We start from the raw sequence: 20,557 nt of genomic DNA, 5'->3' as shown, positions 1-20,557 counted from the left end.
GTAAATTGTATGAAAAGCTACTTTCATATACACACAACTTGAATTCTCAAAACCAAATATGAAATAGAAATATTTCCATGATTCTTGCATTTAATTACATGATAGAGAAAAAAAAAGAACAGTTGTAAAGAGAAGAAAAATAGTTCCCCATAGAACAATTTTAGCTTTTGAGCCCAGATAAAGAGCTTATGGGTAATAAATAGAACAAGACAGTACTTACTACAACAAGAAACAGAAAACCAATAAGAAATGGTAAAAAGTGTGAGTTTTAAACCTTTGTCTTGGGAAGCTTTAGCTGATTATTGATTTGCTATCTGAAAAGTGTCTTAAATCAGGCTTCTCCCCAACCTTCAATGCACCTTTGTGCATCTTGAAGGGATCCTTGGAGTGCAGCAGTATCCTTTACAATAATAAAGGACCGCTAAAGCCTGGTGCTTCAGAACTCAGATCCCCCTCCCTCCTTCTTGAGCAGTTCTCCATCCTGAGTAACAACCCTCTAAGTGTTATTTGTAATGAGAGTCAAGGCATTCCTACATACAACTGGATTTCAGTCTTTGCAGCTTCTACTTCAGTTTTCAAGGGAAAACATTAATGTATAAAGATGCCCTCTGACAGATTCAGGGCATGACTCTTCTACATCTCTTGAATCAAGTAGAACAGTACCTGTTATGGTGTTATTCTCAAGAATAGGAATGTCAATATCAACACCAACCAGCCTGGAGGAAAGCAGAGACCTGGGAATATAGGAAGATATCTAAGCAAAAGCAAGTATATGGATTAAATGTTGTTTACAAAGCAAAGAGCTCAGACAGCCCATGCTATAAAACTGACATTTGGGGCAGTAGGTCCAAGCTTTCTTGAGTGCCTCTAAATTTTTCTTCAGTTTTGGAAATGTGTCTGCATACACATATCAATCTTTTAAATCTCCTTGAAAAGGGGAAATTTTGGTGTCCATGATGAGTCACTATATGCCTTTTATGGTTAAGAAACCAAAACAAATCAAACCCCCAAACCTTGAGGTAAACAAAGAAGCAGGTTGCCCTGTGTGTTTGTGTAGCACTGAGCACAGAGGGTTCACAATTCAGAATGCGACAAGAATAACACAAAGTACAGCCATAAGAGAGTCAGTGATCAAACTTACACCTGCTTTGCCTGTATGTTTATGTATTTGCTGCAAAACATACAGCCCAATTCTTCTCTTATGCCTATATAGGCATGAGAAGTCTCCATAGTAAACAGAACAATACCAGAGGAAGCAAGGAAACAAACTGGTCTATTTATAATTGTTCTGTTACCAATATACTCCTTCAACAGCATGCCAAGATTAGACATAATTGTGTATTTATGCTCTCTGGGAGAGTGGTTCTGAATAATTTTGTCTCTTTTCAGAAAATGGTTTTATAAATTCTGTATTTGTAACTAGATTCTACACATCCTATTACATGGATACTTTAATATTAATTACTTTGACCTCTGTTTGACTACTGTGTAAAGGGAAAGGAGGCTTTTTCCAGGAACATAATCCTTTTAATTTTTCAGGAGAAAACAATTTTGGTTTAATTTTATTTCTCTTCACTTACTGTAACATTTGTCTTGTTCCCAGGGTCCTTTTATAAGAGGAAATGATCTTTCTGTGTGAGCTTTTTTTCCCTTAAAATTTTCTCTCAGCCTTTCTACCAACAGACAGAGTAGAAACTCTGGCATGCTTGAAAAAAACAAAAAACTCAGGCTCCTGCAAGTATCCTGCCAGGCTGTGGTCAGGTGCAGAACAGCACAGCTGCCTGGCTTTTCCTCAGGGCCGGCAAGGGAAGGATGTTGTGTGGTGCTTCTTTCTGCAGAGGGAGGATTTAACTGCTGCCAGCGTTTATGTGGAGCAACACCCACGTTAAATGTGAGATTTGGCAGATTTGGCAGAGGAGGACAGTTCACACTGTGACAGGAGACCCACTCTCTGCTTCTCCTGCAGAAGGTCAGAGGGACAACCACCTTGCTGTGATCCCAGGGTCTCCTGGCACTGCTATTCCCTTTTCCACCTTCCTTCTGCCCTGCCTAATTACAGCGTGGGCTCTTCAGGGCAGTCTCTGCTGCCATGTGCCCAGTGCACCGGTGCTCTGATGTGGGTCAGGGCCCTGGGGCACTGAGAGCAGTAGAAGTCATTAATAGGTCAAGAGAGAAATTTTTAAGTATGTGGTAAAGATGGAGAATGCACAAAACCCTGAAAATTCCCAAATGTTTACTAATCTGAGCTCAGACCAAAGTGTTCTTTGAAATCTTTGAAAGATCTTGGCTTAGTACTTTGATGTTGCTTCTCTTTCCTGACTGAGGATGGTTGGGTTTGGCCATTCTCTCTGCTTCCCTCTTTTCCTTCCTTCTCTGGTTATTCACTGACAAAAATCATCTGGATGGTACAGGGGTTTGGCTGGCAGGGGAGAGTGTCATCTCCAGTAAAGGAACTGGGTTGTCCCACTTCTCCACTGCCACCCTCTGGAGTCCACCACCCCAGAGGATTACAATGGAGCAGACACTTTATTTTACAGTAAAGCAAACTTATTGATGATGTCAACCATTCCCATACTGAATTCAACCATTAAAAAAGAAACCCAAAACCAAAACAAAAAAACTAAAAACAGAGTGAAAAACCTCCAAAACAGCAAACAAAACCTCCTGTAGCTAAAACCTTTACAATGATGGCTTCAGAGGCTTCTCTCACCTCACTGGAAGAGGGGACAGGGAAGGTGCTGCATTGCAATGAGTGTGTTACGTGCTGCAGCAGCAGGCACTCATCTGCTGGTACCCATGAGGGAACTAATGTTCCCTCATTTCCCCATCCCTCCAGCGCCAGCTAATCTGTGCCTGCCCGTCTCATTTCCTGGCACTGTTCTAATGCACAGGCTAATAATGTTTGCAGCAATCCTGGGAGACGCCAGTGTGCAGGCTAACTGTGAGCTTTTGGGTCCAAAGGAGGATTAATTAGGGGAAGTGTGGCATCTGGATAGGGGGAGCTTTTAGGAAGCCCTTCATCCAGGTGGTGTGAGCAGTCCAGATAAGCACCCAAATATTTCTGTGAAGAACTGGGATGCCATCCCTAATTGAAGTTCAACCGCTACTAAGGCCCCTTGATGATTTCTCCCCCTTTCTTCCTGAGAGTATCTTTTTTGTTGTTGTTTCCAACTATAACTTAATGAAAACACATTTGAAAGTAAAATTAAGGATTTCTCAGGGACTCTGACCCTTAGGGGCAACCATGGAGATACTGCAGAAGGAGCTGAGTACACAAGCTCCTGTTAATTAGAGCAGAGTGAATGATTCATAGGAAATCATTTATTCAATTAATTTAGCCTCTCTTTCTTTTGCAAATTATCTGTGAAAAGTTTGCAGTTTTATTGCATTCAGCTGCTAGACAGCAAATTATTTCTCTGCATGTAGTTGACCCCAATGTGGCTTGAAATGCAAGGTCTGGCTTTCAGTTTTTTGGTGGACAGGGGTACTGGAATTAGTGTTCCTCCTTGATTAAACAACTGACTTTTAGTATGTGCCTTGAAAAACTGATGTTCATTTTTACAAATGTAGAGGTGACCTTTATAATGAATGTTATTAACCATGGCATAGAAACATTTCTGCCAGTGAACCCATTTAACAGAACAGTGATCTGGAAAGTCTGTCCAGCACTTACCCTCCAGTGTCCGACATGGTGTGTCTTTGTGAGCCTTCCCCTCTGGCATGCTCAGGGAATTTTCACTCTTTCTCCTTCACCAGTCCTGTGCAGAGTCCTTTGCTTAAGCTTCTCTCCACGTGGAGGCAACCTCTCCAGAATATCAATTGTCTGATCAAAGCAGCCATGAAGCACAGTTGTTAAAGTCAAAGACATAAAATTCATTGCCAATGATCTGATGCCCCTTTCCTGAAGTCCTTGTCAGCAAGGTGGGTATTTATTCATTGAAAAGCATTCATGTTACTTACCATTTTCCACAATAAAATTACAGAATGCTTCACAAGCAGGAGACAATCCTAAATAGCACCTGTAATGACCCTTCACCACCAAGCAAACATCCCTGCTCCATAACCTTGCAGCATTTCCCTTTGCCTGACTAACACACATAAGATAAACTAAATTGACACAGACCTTAGGTGTGGGCAACTGAATTTGCAGATCTGTCTGTCCTGGTTTGGGGCAGGGCTGTTGTCTCCAGCAGACTTCTGCTGCCCTGGGAAGTGGGACGTGCAGAGAGCCCCACCCATGGCAGGCAGGCTTTTCTGGAGATGCATCCAAGCATGGGGTTGTAACTCTGAGCTCAAGGTAACATCAGTTTCAGTAACAGCTTTTCACACTCCATCAAAAACCATTTTAAAGAAGGACGGTACTGCATGGAAATTAATGCATGGGAGCATTCTTGTAACAGGTGCATAATATTTCAGTAATAGGCTTGTGGGATGTTTATTCACTAGCCAAATTCATTTATCAGGTATTGGATTCAAAGGATTTCCCAACAGGATATCTGCAGAGATTAGTGAGCTAGGCAAATGTGCTTTGAACAAATGCATCCTTTCATCAGGCAGTCATTTGGATATTTCCAGCATCAACATGCTCGCTGCTGGAATGGGTCTGCTGGTAATTGCATTAACTACTTTTCCTGTGGTCATTCGTATCTGTGCCTTTAGATCCTACAGGGGCAGAGTTTGGCCTGCACACATGCAATTTTGGCCAACTCAGTCTTGCCCAAAGTAACCTTTCTTGCCTGGAAAGACCTGCTGTATCAAAAAAAACCCAAAACCCAAACAACTTTGCCAGCACAGGTTGACAATACTTTTTTTGAAAAATAATTGAAGAAAAATTGCTTGCAAGATGTAGGAACATTGTATTTCAAAGTATTTTATAATAAAGCACATTTCATTTTCTTGGGTTTTAGTACATCTTTGATTTTGTTTTTGAAGTTGAAAGTAAAATTAAACTTGGTTTTGCCAGGAGAAATTTCTCATCTGATTTTACTCTTGAAACTTTAAATAGATTGTCATTTTGATTGAGGACAGGAATCAATAATGAAATAAAAGGAATTACCATGGATTGAAAATTTCAGAAGTTCATCTTTAAGATGACAAGTCATTCAACAGCTATATTGGAACCCATGTTTTATTATCAGATTAATGAAGAAACAGCAAAAGTTTTGTTAGTCTTGTTCCAACAACTAAGTGTCCTGTTTCTTTTCTTATCTGCTGCATCCTATAATATTTCTGATCTTAAACACTGTAGTAACTAATTATGGAAAAACTAATCAGTTTGGCTTATTAACTGGCCAATTACATTTCAATAAATTATTTTTTACTCTTTTTAGATGCCTGGTCTAATATAATGAGTCTCTATTTGAGACAGCTGAAGTAAAGAACCATAATTCTTCCACTGATTTTTGAAAATGTGGGTCACAATATATAATGTACCAAGTTTAAATCCTGTCATGACTTAAGTGTGGTTATTTTGTAGAAGTAGAAACAAAACTGAGGATTTTAGGGTTAGCATATGACTTTTCAACTCAATGTGTGCTTTTTGTCATATTTTTTGAGCCTTTTAAATTGTGGAGGGCTGAAAGAACATTCAATAAATTTATTTATGAGTATACCAGTGCTTCCCTGCCTTATGAAACCAAATCTTTTCAAGCCTTCAGTGTGAAGAGAACCAGGGCCATGGAGACAGCACAAAAGAAGGACTCTGAGAAACAGAAAAGGGGAACAAGGAGGGTGAAAGTGTTTGGAGATTTGGGAAGGTGGTTGAACATGCTTGTGGTTTTCTTTATTTTTAAATGTTTTTTTTTCCTTTTAATTGTTTTTTTGGAGGGGATTTTTCTTCTGTTGTTGTAGTTATTTGTAAAGCATAATATTTTGCTGTGAAAGAAAGCAATGGAACTCTCCCAGCAAACCCCTTCCCTTGTTTGCATCCCTTGGAGGTCACTAGCTGCTCACGCACACTACTGAGCAGACTCTTTCTTGTGCTCATTTTAACAACACAAGAGCAGATGTCTCAGGCTGTGAAACTCAAGCTGAGTTCTGCAGGCCCCAGGAATGGTGAGATGTGATACACATCTGTGCTTTGGGCTTGGCCTGCTCCAAGGATGTGCGTCAGTTGTGTTCTCCACATCTGACTTCAAGTGCACATTCCCCCGAAAGCTCTGCTGGGAGCTCAGGGGTGTTCCCGACTGCAGGCATTGCATGTGCCCCCCTCAGTGCATTAGAAATGGCATGGGAGGGGGTGACAGCCTTTCACACACAGTTTGCCATGGTGATTGCACAAACAGGAAGGACATCACCTCCCCATCTTCCCCTGCCATGATGCCACTGAAGGCATCAGCCAGTCAGCAGTGTGGGCCATGATGGGCCCATAGTAGTAGGGCCATGATTTCTTGGCTCATCCCACCATGATTTGCCCCAGTGTCCCCAGGCCAGGCTGTCCTGGGGGGCCAGGACATTGTGTCCCACATGCCCAACCAGGGCAACTGGTGGGAGGCAGCAGGGGAGGATGCTGGCAGCTGTCACGCTCTCCAGTGTGAGCAGGCTCCTCTGGATGTCTCTGGCATGGAAGCAAGAGCATGCAGGAACCCTTCAGCAGTGAGGAAAGGAAAGTCAGAGCACACTGCTGCTTTCTGTCATGGAGAGGTTAAAAGCAACTTGCCAACTGACAAGCAGCAGCTGGAAGGAAATTTCCCCATCACTACCATCTCCCCTGTTTCTCTCTCTCTCTCTCTCTTTTTTTTTTTTTGGTTTGTTTTGTTTTGTTTTTTTAATGACAGCAACATTTTAATCAACTTGGGCTGAGCATAAAAGTCTGAGTGGGGGGTGGGAGGAATATCTGGGGAGGGGAGGAGGAGAAGAATGGCTGGCTGCTGGCATATGTCTGAGCTGAGGGATGCTCTCTGCCTAGGAGGACAGTTAACCTATACAAAATGTTCTGGCTTCTTGCCTATATCAGCCACATCATGCTGCTCCAGCCTTTCGTGCCAGATCCCTGAGATGGTGACTGTCACTCTGACAGAGGGAGAAAGAGGGAGAAAATATAGAAGAGATGAGGGGTTGGAAAAAAGCAAAACAAACCCACAAATCCACCAAACCTAACGCCACCACCCAGTAATAAGCTTGCTGTCAAGGCCAGGTAGAGCTGCTGTATTTTTCAGAAATGTGCCGCAGTGGAAAAAGTAGCAAGCCAGTTGTGTGCTTCTGCAGAATAAATCGAGGTTGGATGGAAAGCCTTGGAGAGTAAAGTCAGCAAAGCTCCATAGAAATGGCTATGAACATTTAATTTAATAGGGAGCCTGAACTCATAGAGTCTAGCTAAGAGCAAACCACAACTCAGGCTGGGATCTTTTTTCCCCATTAAATCCAGGTGGAAGAAATTTACTGATTTCTAGAAGAGAAAAATCCATTGTCAGAAACACTTTGGTAACACCTTTGTTTATACCCACAGGTATTTCTTATACAAGAGATACCATGATAGCCTATGGACCAAAACTGCCCCTGGTCTTGGGTCAAATTCCCTGATTTCCTTAAGCCAGGATTTCTGTCACCTCCTCCCTTACACACTTCTTAAAATCTTCTATAGAAGGCTGTTATCTACCACAGATAAGAAGCTGCCTTTCCAAGTTATTCAGGAAAGCCCAGTGGCTGCTCTCCACCCCAACACTTTGCACGTGGGAGTTGACAGACCCATGTCATTACCCAGTCCACAAAAAATCTTTTATTATTAGCAACACAAATGCCGTTCCCAGGTTACACCACAGCTCTCACAGGCTCCAGTGAATTAGCTGGACACTGCCAGTGCAGAGCAAAAATGTTCTTTGTTCTCAGATGTCTCCTGAGCCTTGTGGCTTGAGTTTGAAGCTGGCAGGTCCCTTGGCAAAGCCCAGAGGAAGGTCTGCCTGCACCCACTGAATGCTGCGGTGGGAGCAAGGGGGCAGAGAAGCCTTTTGAAGCACTGGGGAGAGTTACAGCTGATTCAAAAGTGAGTGTTCAGAACTGAAGAGACTGCTGGAAAGTGCATCTTAATAGCTAAAAGCTGCGTGTGACTTCACTTTGAGAGCTGGCTGCTGATCTCATAGCTTGCACTCAAGTTGTGCTTTCAAGCTGTTCTCCAAAAGCACTTACCCACTTCAAAAATATTTTCGATGGAGCCCGAAATTCTCCAGCAGTTTGAGTTCTAAGGGAAAACTCCAAATACAAGATGACTCATGTCAGAATAGCACATTAGTCCAGGATATTTGAAGATGAAGGAAGATACCTAAGGTCATTCAAATGAAAGGATGTGAAGTGAGAGGCCTGAGCATAATTTCATTTATTTTACTTAGACTCATCACGTAAAAGAAGAAAAGTATCTAGGGACCCTTACTGTGACTTTAAAAATCTGCATAAGCCACGAATCAAGAAATATGTTGGAAACAAGTAGACAAACAGTTGATTTAAAGTACACATTAGGTGCATATGCACCCACAGCTGCTCTTATTCCAACTGCCACCCAAAGTACAGGTCTTTCCATGATCCAACCTGTCACACAAGGACTGTGCCAGATGCCATGCAAAAACCCTCTCAGCATCTCCCTCGCCAGTGCTGGCAGCTTCTGAAGGGCAGAAAGAGAGAGAGTGGACAGGGGGTTGCAGCAAACACCTTCCAGCTGGTAGAAAACTTTCATTGTCCCCAGATGGATGGTAAGGCTGCTTAAACAAGCTGTGCATTTATATCACATCTCCTCAGAGAATTATAGGAGTGACACTGCTGTATCTCAGTGGAAAGGCAGCAGAAGTTGAAAAAGTAAACAGAAAAGCCTAGTGGATGGATTAATAGAAGGTTCAGATCTTACTGCTTTCTTACTGCAGATCCACAATATCTTGCTGCAGGTAAGCGATGCAGTTGTTTTGGTGCCAGCTTAACACCATGCATTATATGGGATGTAAAAGTTGCAGGGAAAAAAAATAATTTCTGTGCTTTTTGCCACTTGCTTAGGGTTGACATGTAAAGAATCATGAAAGATGTTGTTTTCAGGGCTCTATTTTCTTTCCACCTCTCTACTTTTGGCAATATTATCTGTGTCAATTTTGTTGTCCAGCTACCTCTGGTGGAAAACTTCTTGCAGGCATCGACATCAAAGGTTGTTCAGGACTTAACTGGATGTTTTAGCTCTTGAGCAAAGGCTCCTTCCTCTCGTATCTGTTAATAAAAAATACAAGCCCCTGGAGCTTTTAATAACTGTATAGATATTAGGATAAATGAAAGATGTTAACAGACGTAGGAGGGATGCTTGTTGGTGCATCTTTTGCTGTGAGAATGTTACAGGCATCTCACCCAGCAGTCCTCTGTGTCCACCTACACTGAAAAAGTCTTCAACAGGCTGGAGTTCCTTGGGTTGTAGTGCCCAGATGTGCACTGACAGTGGCTTCTACCTCTGAAACCAAAGGCAGAGGGGAGAGTTCTGTAGGAAGATGTTAGCAGTTGGGAGTGGCATTTACTGCACCCATCAAATTCCATCAAACTCAACCCATGAGTCAGGCATCAAGACCAAAACTGTGACCATCTGGTTCCTGGAGAGAAGCTGCTCATCCTGATGTAGACGCAAGTCCTTCTTGTGTCAAATACTCACCTTAGAGCGCTGTGTCCCACTCCCCATAGGCTGCCCCCACACTGGGCATTTTCCCAGCCTAACCAGCTAACTCTGACTTAAAACTACACTGCAGGGTAAATATAGTTTTCAACAGTAGAATAAATGCCATCTCTGTTTTCTGAATAGCTAAAGCAATAATCAGTTGTTAAACAATGAGTGCTTTGCCACAATGGCCTTCTAGCAAGTCCTGTGGTCAAAACAGACTCCAGAAATTAGTTTTTTGCCATCTCCCTGACAGAAAAACAGAGTCTCTCATGTCATTTAATGGATAACATTGGACACCCAGAGAGAGGTACTGATGTAAAATGAGCTTTGGTTGAATCATCATAATTGGGTTCAGCACTTACTGAGTTAATGTTAGACATTGGAATAATCTGCATTTTGAGCAGGATGAATTTAAGTGTGGCATAAGTGTGAATATTCCATAAGGTGGTGCATGCACCTCCTTCAGCTGATGAGGGATATAAAATCAGAATTGCCCTCAGAAGTATATGTAGCCACCCACAGAGCAGCTTTTAGACAAACATCACCTGAGAATGTGTTTCATTGAGACCCTAGATGCGTCTGAGGGAGGATACACGGTACTTGTAAAGCAGAGCAGAGCATAACACTGCCCTCTTTTGTGTGAGACAACACATGGTCACCTGGCATCCTCAACATAATTCCTGGGAAATGCTGCTTTTATGCAGCAAGTAAGATCAGTGTTACATAGAGATCCTTTCTGCTCTGGGGAAGAGGGAATGATGCATGTATTTTTCAGCCTAAATAAAGAAAAAATTATAAGTTCAATTTTACCTGTGCAAATTACTTGAGAATCGGGTTATACAGGTAGACCCACTGGCACTGGGAGGGCAAGATGATAATTTTCCTGTAGCCCTAAATAATTAAAGTGCTTTGATCAAAAAGGACCCCAAAAAACATGAATGTGTGTCTGCTGACCACATGTGCTGGGCTCAAGTTCATGTCAAGCAGACCTCTCTGTCAGAGGGTAGATTTGGACCATATTCAGGGGCTTTAGAGAAGGCTGGAGCTTCTGTTATGAAATAGGGGTTTCTGCTGCTTGTTAGAGAAGTATCAGCTATGATGTTCCATGTGTGATTTCATGGTCACATTTCATGGTATTAAAGGCCTGTTTCTTGGCAGTCATTACAAAATGAACTGAAGTCTGAGTTTGCTTTTGAGCCCTGAACACCACCAGTGACCAGATCAGTAACATCCTGTCAGCTCTCACTGGTTGTGAGAAGAGAGGAGGGATATTTTCATCATCCCTAGTTCAGTCTTCAGCAAGAACGAACAAAATAGTTATCAACATCTTTGGCTTATCCCTTCCAGGTCCGCATTGTGGATGCATCAGCAATGTTCTTGAGGGTCACGTGTTTCCTTTGGATGCTCAATATGCAGCGACAGGCAGGAGAAATGCTTGCAAGACAAATGCTTTCTGGTGGGCCTGCCCCTGAACTCACCAGTTACAAGCCATTTGTATGGAAATGACACTAAAATTGCTATCCTAGAGCTGCATCCAACCTCAGCTTCTGCCAGCAGAAGATACAGGGTACCAGATGGCAGAAATCCTACCCGAGCACCAAGTGGTTTAAACTGCTCTTTTTGCTAGGAATTTAAATAGTCCATATGCTGAAAGTAAAATGCTCAGCTGCACCCTGGCTGCCTAGTGGAGGCCTCTGCTGCTGAGCTAAAGGGGATGAGCAATTAGCTGGTAGCAGCTTGGAGCTTGTATCTCCTGTACATTCCAGCATCAGGCTGTGCTACAGTCACACACACATCAAAATGTCTGATCGTGCATCTGGAGGAGGATGGTGGTGTCTGATTGTCAAATTGGGGTTGTCATGCTAAAGACTCTACAGAAAAGCAGACTGAGCGTGATCTGGGTATCTGGTCTCCTCTTTTTCTCAGCTTCTGGATCACCTGATGAACCCCAGGCTGAGGTACTCCAGGGGCATAGTTTGTCATGGATTTCAGACACAAACAGCACAAACAGTGCTCTCTGGGGGATTTGTAGCCTCAGATTTCCAGGTCCTGGTGAGACACAAAAGCTGCTTTGCAGCATGATGCACAGTGCCTGGAGCTCTGGTCACAGGTTGTGCTTGCCATTGTGCAGCTAAGACAGCTCTGCTCTTTGATCATTTGGGTGATTTCATTTAGTTGCTGGAAAGGGCTTGCTTCTCCTGGGCAGATCCCCTCCTTTAGAAGTCATCTTCCAAAAATCTGCCATCAGTCTGGCTGGCTGAGGCTGTACCTGTTCCAGGGCAGTAATGTCCTTTTTTTTGTGTTGAAAAGCTGACCAAGCAGAGTGTTTCAAATGAGGAAGTGCCCTACCTCATGCAGAAATGTTATCCCTTCTCCTGTTTTATAGTCTTTTCTCTGATTCATCCAGTTTCCCATTGCCTATTGTGCTGGAGTTGAACTTCAGATGGATGGCTCGGAGGGACTTGCTAAAGTATTCCCTGGAGAAAATTCCTTTCCTGGCCAGATCACTCTGAATTACTCCTCTGCTTAAAATGTACTCTCACTGCCTCTAGATTTATTATGTAACATTTTTCTAGTTTAAATTGTTTTCTATTTACTGGCACAGTTGCCTGAAAGATCTGCTTCATCCTGAGCCCAGTTACATTGGTCATTATTCACCTTTTCTCACTCCAGTTGTGTTACCTATCAACAGCCATTGGTATCTCACATCTGACATCCTTATCTAAATCATTTATGTACATTCATTTAAAGGATAGGGAGGTCAAATGTTTCAAAATCTTGCAAGGTCACTGAAAATAAAGCTAAGATGTCATTTGGGTTTTTTTTCTTGTCCTTTTTATGTGGAAAATTGTATTTTGGTATTCATAAGGACACTTTTATTAGCAAATGTAAGAGTGCCTTGAAATGGATATTTTAATTATGCATGTAATTTTTTGTGATTGTGACTATTAGTATTTAGCATGCTTGTTATCCTTGATTTTTTTTTTTTATTCCTAGAGGGTCTCTAGATGAACAAAGCAGCACATATTTTAGAAAATTATTCTCTTTGTATCTGTGATTTGCTGACCCTTTTAAAAACATTTTTGCATATATATATATATATAAGTATATATTTATAAATAAAATAATACAGTGGTCTTTCTAATAAGAAGAGACATCAAGAATTTCCCAATGTAAATGACTCTAGCTGCTCCTTTTAGCCCTGTACCAGAGCTAGATAACTTCCAAGGGGGCAGCAAATCTGGAACTTCAGGAGGTTCAGCCCCTCCTATTATGTAGGAACTTGTCTGCAGTGTTTTACTGGGCTCCAGGGCAAGTTGGTTCATTTCAACAAAAATTATGTCTCTTCCCAAATACATCAAATTGTAAGTAATCCTTAATAGCAGACATGAATCCATTTTCACAGGTATCAGGTCTTACATCTCAGCAAGTAGACTCCATTTTCACAGAATATGCAGATAAAGGGGTTGAGGTTTGGAAATCTCCAAAGAAAGAATCACATGATGGGGTGAGGAAAAACTTTCTCACATACAGCATGCACTGAGCTGGCGTCTCCACAGCTTGCTTTGCTGTACATCTCCTCACACTAATTATGTCTCTGAAGTGAGAAAACACTGTTATTGTTACTGAATGCATGGGTTTGTTTGATGATGGACAGATGGGAAATCTGTAAGAAAGCTAGAAAAAAAAATAATTCTAGATTTTACAAGTTCTGGACTAGGAAAAGCAAGTTAGGGGGTTAAAAAGTGCTATGGATTAGAGATTAAGTCCCCTGAATAGAAGAGTGGAATGCATTTCATCAGGGATTTATTGCATTTACTCTTTTTCAGCTTACAGTGGTGAAATTAAAATGTCAACAATTGACTAAGAAATTAAACTGATCCAATATCTATTCGCGTATTATACTCCTCAGGTGGCACTAGTCACAAAATAACTCTTGACTAATATCTGTGCTAAATATCAACAGTAAGTTTCCGTATTTGTCATCAGAGGGCCTTTAATACTGAAGCTACACATGCACAGAAAAGTAAAAGGAGAAAGTAATGCTTGCAGACAGCAAGAAGACTAGAGATGCCTAAATACAAAAACAGCCCTTCAGAAAGCCACTCTAGTTACCAGTAAAAGAGAACTATTAGAGACCAAGAAAAAAAAGCATTAAAATGAGAAAACTAAAAAGATAAATTTTTGGATGTTAAATGCTAACTGTAAAATTAAATTAAGCAGAAATAATAGATTTCCAGGAGATCTTTTACAAAAATGTAGAAGGTAGCAGTGATAAAAATGGCAGCAGAATCAGCAATAACAAAAGCAACCACCTTTGAAACAGAAAATGAGTCAATAAAACCAGCAGATGAACAAGAAGCAAAAGAAGGATTGAAACGAGACCAGGTCACTATGGCAAGAGGAAATTAATTATTGGTCTCACTACCTGTGAGACAGATTCTCACACCAGAACTCTATTTGGTGTTGAGTAGCCTAAAAAACCTATCTAAAATAGGAGTGTGAATGGAACAGATTGCTGGACAAATTGCAAGAACAAGGTCACTGAAGAGTTATAAAAGAAGTCAGATGTGAAATTTTTCAACAACTAATTGTCATGTATAACCTACCATTTTTTCTGCAGAATAATGTACAGTGACAAATGTGTCACCAGAACTTTAGTAATGGCTGCAGGCTTCATGGGGAACTACAGATCAATAAAACCACAGTCAAACTTGTAGAAACAATCACGAACAGAATTCTTAGACACAAAAATACATACACACTGTTCAGAAAGAGCTGTGCAGATTTTGTAGTCTTACTTGGAGGCTTGGAGGAGCTGGCAATTACCTGAAAAAAATGTGATCCAGCTGATAAGTATTGAACTTATGTTTGACAATGCTTTTTAAAGACCTCTCACCACAACACTTTAAGGAAAGGAGGCTCTCATGGGGCCCACAGAGCCAGGGACATAGCAGGGAGGGGACTTAACTGGCAGCAAAGTTCTTGCTCTTGCTCTGTGTATTTGTGTCATTTTCCAGCAAAGCTGGTGAGTCTTGAAGTGAAAAATTTTGCAGAAAAGATCAAATTACTCAGAATAACAAAATAGGAGACAAGTTCTGGGGGAAACCATCAGAAAAGTCTACAGATTGGGGGGTGATGTGTAGCAAGCAAATGCGAAACCAAAATTCATTATTTTGGTCAGTTCCAGACTTATGAGGTACCCAATGAAAACTATGAAGTAGCAAGACTGAAATAAACTAAAATGGGTTTTGTCACAATACACATAGACTCTTAAACTGCAGTGCTCATTACCACTGAACATTGCAGGTGCCAAGTAAAAGCAGGTTCAAAACCAGATCAGGCAACTCAGAGCTATCGCTGAATACATTTCAGGTCAGACCTAGTATGGCAGTTTCAATACCCTGTGGAAAAAAATCATGCTGCTGATGGTACAAAATGGTACTTGCATTAAAGAATTCTTACATGTAAAATGTGTCCTTAGATGGTGAAGTAGCTGTCAGTGTTTGGTTCTTGGCAAAGTTGGTCAGAAAAATTGCAGAAAGTCTGTATTGCCATCAGAAATCAAAACAGTTTGCAAAAGAGGATTGCTTTCAGTAGATTCCTGGAAGAAAATCACTGAAAAAAAGTGCTAACAGTGTAAAGTTGAAACATCCCAACCTATTTTTTACTTTTAAACAATTCTCTGCCTTGATTTTTCATTTTGTGACTTTGTATTAGCTTTTTTTGCTATACCATAATATTAACTTTAAAAAGTCAAAACAGAATGTTTCGGTTTCCATTACAACAAAACCTGTCAATCAGCTTGAAATGCATTGAAGTTTGGTTTTTTTTCAAATTCCCCTTTGCAGAGAATTTTAGACTCTGGAGGTTTCATTGCAATTCAGAATAAAGTTAGCTTTTGAAACCTGAAAGATCTGTGAAAATCAGAACTCTTGTTCTTTAAAACTTGGCCAAAATCACTCTATTTTCTTTCTCTTTCAGTTTGCTTATCTGAAAGGTGGCAAGAATGTTGCAGATCCATTTTTGCAAAGCCCTTTCAGACTGAGCATCCAAGAATTCCACATTTCTGTGTCTGAAACTAAAATTGTATGCTTCCCAAGCACCATCCCAGTTCCACCACCTTCAGCTGAGTCTCTCTCTCCCTCAGTCATATGTTCACAAATTTCAATGGTACTTCTTTTTCCCCTCTCCTTTTCTTCCTGTCCCCATCTAGTGCTTTTGGTTTGCCTTCTTATTTGTACAAACTGGGTTTGTTCCCTTCTGGGATGGGGGGAGGAGTTACTTTCCAGAAAGCTGTTGCATTTGCCCTTGTCCAAGATCTTTCCATGATTAGTGGCTTATTGAGTGGTGCATGCAAACTCCTGACAGCCCAAGCAGAGCTGAATCAACTTTGGCAGGACAGTATGAGGAAGTTCACAGTGCTGCCACTTGTGCTATAAATACAAAAATAAAAGGAAGAGCTCATCCTCTAAACTATGCACATGACATCCTCAGACTGGCGACTCAAGCATGCTTTCTGCTGTACTTTGGCCATCTGCACCAGAGGGAATGTCTTCCTTGTTCTGTTCCCAGGACACATGCATCAGGATTGCTACAAGATTGCGTGAGGCAGGAAGAGTTTTCTGGATCCTGGAATGCCAATAAGCACTTCAAACATCTTTCTTGGCTTCTGGAGTCCCTGCATCCAGCACCCTGGAGCGTGATTTCTTTTTATAAAATGAAAGCCTGTGCTATTTTTCATACCAATCACATGCTGTTCTAAATGGCTTGAAAGTTTCAAGGACTCCAAATGCTGAAAAACAGCTGTATGCTGATGTGAGCAGCATGTATAAGGATGATTTAAATCTAGTTTTTATCCTATTTAATTCCCAGTGGCTTTTATGCTTTCCATAAATGGATGAGAAAAGTTCTTGGCTGGAAAGAGTCATAAAAACATGCAATAAATTCTTTGTAGTCTCAACATGAGCAATTCATCATATTTTTGTTTGTTTGTTTTCTGGGATTTTGTTTGCTTTCTGTGACTTTGACATGTCTTGGATCTCTGACGAGTCTCTTGTTCCTCACTATATGCTAATCCACAGTGATAAACTGTTCTTCACGGTTTGGTTACAAGGTGGTGACCTACATCCAGAACAGAACATCCACTGCCTGGGATGGCCACAAGGACAAGGACCACCTCTCTCCTGCTGAAATGTGAGTCTTCCTAAAAATCTCTCCTGTTGGCTAGTTATCTCTCTGTTAAGGGCAGGCAGATTTTAGCTTGTGAACTGGTGGAGCTCATTGAGAGGCTTTAAACTAAGTTTGAAGGGGGAAGGGGATGCAGCTGGGCTGTCTGGAAGCAGGCCCAAGGGTGGTAAGCCTGAGTTAGGGGTGAAGTCAGTGGCCCAGCTGACATGTACGTACACTATTGCACATAGCATGGGTAACAAACAAGAAGTACTGGAAGCCATGGTGCAGCAGCAGAGCTATGATGTAGTCACCATCATGGAAATGTGTTGGGAAAACTCACATAGCTGGAGCGCTGCTCTGGATGGCTACAAGCTCTTTAGAAGATACAGGAAAGGGAGAAGAGGTGGAAGGGTGGCCCTTTATATTAGGGAGGCTTTGGATGCCATGGGTATTGAAACTAATGATGAAAAAGCTGAATGCCTATGGGTAAGAATTAAGGGGGAGGCCATCAAGACTGACATCCTACTGGGAGTCTTATCATCCACCCAAAATGGAAGAAGAGGTGGACAACTTATTCTATGAGCAGTTGGAGAATGTTTTGGGATCACCAGCCATTGTTCTTGTAGGTGAATTCAACCTACCAGACATCTGCTGAGAACTTAATACAGCAGAAAAGAGGCAGTCCAGGAAGTTTCTAGAGTGTGTGGAGGATAACTTTTAGTGGCAGCTGGTGAGTGAGCCCACCAGGAGAGGGACTATGTTAGACCTGCTCTTTGCAAGCAGAGATGGGCTGGTGGGAGATGTGGTGGTTGGAGGCCACTTGGGGCACAGTGATCATGAAATTACAGAGTTCACAATATTTGGTGAAATCAGGAGGAACATCAATAAGACTTTTACACTGGACTTCCAGAGGACAGATTTTGGCCTGTTTAGGAGGCTTATTAAGAGAGGTCCTTGGGAAGCAACCCTTAAAAACAAAGGAGTTCAGGAAAGGTGGGTGTGCTTCAAAACAGAGATCTTGAAGGCACAGGAACAGACTGTCCTGTGTGCCCAAAGATGAGTCAGCAAGACAAAGGTCCAGCCTGAATGGGCAGTGAGATTTTGAAGGAAGTTAGGAATAAAAAGAGGATGTATCATCTTTGGAAGGACGGTCAGGTCTCTCAAGAAGTATTTAAGGGGCTTGCTAGGGCATGTAGGAAAAAAATAAGGGAGGCCAAAGCTCAGTTCGAACTTAATTTGGCAACTTTTGTAATGGATAATAAAACATGTTTTTACAAATATATTAATGGCAAAAGGAAGGGTAAGACCAACCTTTGTTCTCTACTGGATGTCGGAGGGAACTTAGTAACTGCAGATGAGGAGAAGGCAGAGGTGCTTAACAGCTTCTTTGCCTCAGTCCTTAGTGGGAAGACGGCTTATCCTCAGGACAGCTGTCCTCCTGGGCTGGTAGATGGTGTCAGGGAGCAGGATAGCCCCCCCTGTTATCCAGGAGGAGACAGTCAGAGAACTGCTGAGCTGCTTGGATGTTCATAAATCAGTGGGACCAGATGGGATCCATCCTTGGGTGATGAGGGAGCTGCCAAATGAGCTTGTGAAGCCACTCCCCATCATCTATCAACCGTTCTGGCTCACTGGTGAGGTTCCAGATGACTGGCCAGTGTGATACCCACACAAAAAGGATGGGAAGGAGGATCCTGGTAATTATAGGCCAGTTAGCCTGATCTCAGTACCTGGTAAGGTCATGGAACAGTTTCTATTGAGTGTCATCACACAGAACTCACAGGATGACCAGGGTATCTATCAGACCCTGCCATGGTCTATCACCCAGCATGGGTTTAGGAGGGGTAGGTCATGTTTGACCAACCTGATCTCCTTTTATGACCAGGTTACCCACCTGGTGGATGCAGGAAAGGCTGTGGATGTTGTCTATTTGGACTTCTGCAAGGCCTTTGACTCTGTCTCCCACAGCACACTCCTGGAAAAGCTGACAGCCCACAGCTTGGACAGGAGCACTCTTTGCTGGGTTAAGAACTGGCTGGATGGCCAGGCCCACAGAGAGGTGGTGAAGGGTGCTGCATCTGGCTGGCAGCCAGTCAGCTGGGGGACTGTGCTGGGGCCAGTTCTGTTCAATATTTTTATTGATGACACGGATGAGAGAATTGTGTCTTTTATTAGTAAATTTGCAGATGACACTAAGGTGGCAGTGTGTGTCCATCTGTTGGAAGATAGGAGGGCTGTGCAGAGAGACCTGGAATGGTTGGATGGGTGGGCAGAGTCCAATAAGATGAAGTTTAATAAGTCCAAGTGCCGAGTCCTGCATTTTGGCCACCATAACCCCCTGCAGCGTTACAGGCTGGGGACAGTGTGGCTGGACAGTGCCCAGGCAGAAAGGGACCTGGGGGTGCTGGTGACGGCCAACTGAACATGAGCCAGCAGTGTGCCCTGGTGGCCAAGAAGGCCAAGGGCATCCTGGCCTGTATCAGGAATAGTGTGGCCAGCAGGAGCAAGGAGGTCATCCCTCCCCTGTACTTGGCACTGGTGAGGCCACACCTTGAGTGCTGTGTCCAGTTCTGGGCCCCTCAGTTTGGGAAGGACCTTGAGACACTGGAGCACATCCAGAGGAGGGCAACGAGGCTGGTGAGGGGCTTGGAACACAAGGCCTGTGAGGAACGACTGAGGGAGCTGAGGGTGTTTAGCCTGGAGAAAAGGAGACTCAGAGGTGACCTTGTCACTCTCTACAACTTCCTCAAAAGTGGCTGTAGTCAGATGGGGGTTGGTCTCTTTCTCCAGATAGCAACTGACAGAACCAGAGGACACAGTCTCAAGCTGTGCCAAGACAAATATAGGTTGGATATTAGGAGAAAGTTTTTACAGAAAGAGTGATAAAGACTGGAATGGTCTGCCCAGGGACTTGGTGGAGTCACCATCCCTGGATGTGTTTAAAAAAAACTGGATGTGGCACTCGGTGCCATGGTTTAGTTTAGGTGTTAGGGCATGGGTTGGACCCAATGGTCTTGAAGGTCTCTTCCAACATAGTGACTCTGTGCATTCTGTGATACTCTCAGCAGCCTAGAGAGCACAAGAGGCAGTAGGGCTCCTTAGCAAGAGCTTGGCAGGTTACAAGTAGAAGTTTGGGGGTTTGACTGTCCCTTGTTGCTGATTTGAGAAAGTGCTTTGTGGCACCCAACCCAGCCCAGCAGAACTGCTGACAGAGGATTCCAGGCCCTCCTGAACAGATCCTAGTGTGAGTATTCTCATCATATCTCCAGGGTCAGATTTAGTGATAATTTGACTCAAACTAATATCTACATAAGGGGATTTTGCAAATTTATAATTTCCAAAGGGCACATCTGCTGATATTCTATTATAATTTCTGAACTCCATTTCTTTCATTAAGGAGCTAATTTTGTTCCCAAGAGGATCATTAGCTTTTACCCATTTTGATTAATTTAATTCATATTACCAATAGCTACCTAAGGCTTTATGAACTGGATGGGAACTTTTAGCTTTTGCTTTAACGCAGTCTCTCACCATGAGAAATCTTGTCACCTCTAATTGCATTTAGAGGAATTTAAATTAATTTCCTTTGACTTTTTTTTTTTTAGATCTATACTAAGTGCATGTTACGCTCTTCACAATGTTCTTATTCTGCCTTCATAAAAATGTTAAGCATGGAGGCTCTTTGTCCAGGATTATCCCAAAACTACTCTCAGGAGACTTGTTCCCAAGAGGTATGGGATTTTCTCAACTCCTAGTGAGTTACAGAGC

The sequence above is a fragment of the Camarhynchus parvulus genome, chromosome 2, assembly GCF_901933205.1.
Source record: "Camarhynchus parvulus chromosome 2, STF_HiC, whole genome shotgun sequence".
Classification (NCBI taxonomy): Eukaryota; Metazoa; Chordata; class Aves; order Passeriformes; family Thraupidae; genus Camarhynchus; species Camarhynchus parvulus.
This window is presented reverse-complemented; position numbering follows the sequence as displayed.